Genomic DNA, 2227 nt, shown 5'->3' with positions numbered 1-2227 from the left:
TTTTTTTTTAATATGTAAGTATTACGCATTTAGCGGAACTCTGATTAACGTTCTAAACTATTTCAGTGACACTCATCATATCCAGTGTTGTAAACGTGGCTTGTGTTGAGCGTAATGAGTTGTTGCCTCAGAGTTTTATCCTGCAAGTGCAGACGATAAAGGGTTCAAACCGTCCGATTTTCGCAGACAAAACTCGTCTAACGTATAACGTATCGTGCGACGTTCACGGTATCGCTGTCGATTCGGTGCCGCTGCGACCGAACGTGGCCGACGACAAAGTCCCGTCAGCGTGACACTCGACTAAAACCCAGCAATATGACGACCGCAAACTCGCAAGTCGGCTAAAATACGTTGAATTTACGTTGAAGAGCGTTTGTGTTTACGCGAGCGTCGTACCGATTCGTCGTCGTTAACGGCACCGTACGCAGTAATTCTCCTTAATCGCAGGTCTGTCGTCGGAGAATCTCCCGTCGTATAACCCGACACGGATCGCGCACGTCATCACGCGCGCTCTGTCGATCTTTACGGAGCGCTCTAATCGTACGGCGTAAAACCGTCCAACTGACATCCGTCTTACTGACGCGGAATATTTTGCCAGGATTTAACGCTAAAGTGCAATTTACCGATGATCACGGATCTATTGTCGATTTCCTGTCGTCTCGTTCCGTATCCTGTTCGCGACGGCGCCGCGGTGATCTTTTGTACGTTTTCATATCTGATATGTAACCTTTCCTCAAACCTGCCACTGATCTTCAGCATTATTATATTATTATTATTATTATTATTATTAAAGAAGACCACAAAGTGTCCTTTCAGCTCCGTTCCAGCCGGGCCCAGTGACTCCGAGTCGGCTAAACGTGCTCCCTCAACCCCCCCCCACCCCTGAAAATGGGTTCTTCCACCTCTGTGTGCTCTCTACACGACTCTCAGCTCCTTTTCCCTCCGTGTGTATGTGTGTGTGTGTGTGTGTGTGTGTGTGCGCATGCATTCTGAGACTCCAATCTGAGCACAAGTTTGGGATTAATTTAATGATTTGTAATTTGATGCTGATATCCAAAGAGTAATCATGTATAATAATTCATTTATAATTTCTTTTATATCGACTGTACAGTAATCTCTGCGGAAAGGAAAAATAAAAACGACCGATTTATCAAACCGACTGCGTCTCTCTGTCTTTACTAATCACGTCATTGATCACCGGCACCGATGTCACTCTGAACGTTCTCCAGGACCTTCCTTTCTTTTCTTTTCTTTTTTTTCTTCTTCGTTTCATCCTCACACTGTCCCCCCCCCCGACCTTTTCTCTTTCTTTCTTACTCGAACTTTTTTTTTCTTCATTTCTCTTTCTCTCATCTTTTTGTCCTTTCTTTCTTTCTTTCTTTCTTTCTTTCTTTTTCTTTCCACAACCTTCTTCGATGGGAACTTGGTTTCCTCTTTCGCACGTTTCTCTTTGATCTTTTTCTTTCTTCCTCCTTTCTTTCCACAAACAACTTTAATGGCATTCTCTCATTTTCCTTCTTTTTTTTTTTTCGAACCTTTTTTGTTGTGTTTTTGTCTCTTTTCCTACACGCACATCATGAAGCACTCTCTTACTCTCTTTCTCTTGTATTTTGTCACTTCCTCGAATGTTTATTTTCTCTTGTCCCCCCCCCCCCGTGATTGGCTAGTCTTTCTTCTGTCCTTCTTGTTCTCATAGTCTTTCGATCCTCCTTCCTTTTCTTTCTTCTAATAATTCATTTAATAAGTGTATTTTGTTACTTCTTTCACTTTCTGGCTGGTCCTTCTTCCTTTTTCTGTTGTTTCTTTCTTTCACTTTCTTCTAAAGTGGGGAAGCGATCAGTTCTCTTGTTTACTTCTTTCCTTCCTCTAGCTTTTTCTCTCTCTTTCAATCCTCCCTTCCATTTCATTGCTTTTCTTCCTTTCTTTTTCTGTCTTTCTTTCACACTTAATACTCATCTTCTTTCTCCTACTTCTTCCTTTTGTGTCTCTCTCTCTCTCTCTCTCTCTCTCTCTCTCTCTCTCTCTCTCTCTCTCTCTCTCTCTCTCTCTCTCTCACACACACACACACACTTTAGTGATTTTCCTGCTCTAACACACCCGATTCATCTCATCCGCTCGTTTCTAACCTTCCCGGGTTGACCCGTGCGAGTTAGAGCAGGACAAACGCTGGCTATAACTCGTGTTCAATGAATTATTTATTTCAGGAAAACACCATTCGGAGCTCGTC

At 42.7% G+C, this 2227-nt stretch overlaps 1 protein-coding gene across 2 annotated transcripts in view; it reads left to right on the top strand.

The window, feature by feature from the left end:
• kif13ba (kinesin family member 13Ba) overlaps positions 1-1155 on the top strand; it is a 33902-nt gene extending 32747 nt beyond the window's left edge. For both annotated transcript variants that reach the window (XM_053682953.1, XM_017476351.3), the window contains exon 40: positions 1-1155. This exon is cut by the window's left edge and continues 2924 nt beyond it. The gene's annotated coding sequence lies outside the window, so the exon portion shown is untranslated.
• The last annotated feature ends 1072 nt before the right edge of the window (positions 1156-2227 follow it).

Source organism: Ictalurus punctatus, chromosome 9 (assembly GCF_001660625.3).
Source record: "Ictalurus punctatus breed USDA103 chromosome 9, Coco_2.0, whole genome shotgun sequence".
In the NCBI taxonomy this organism is placed as follows: domain Eukaryota; kingdom Metazoa; phylum Chordata; class Actinopteri; order Siluriformes; family Ictaluridae; genus Ictalurus; species Ictalurus punctatus.
Note: the sequence above shows the minus strand (reverse complement) of the source record. Positions and strands in the feature narration are given on the sequence as shown.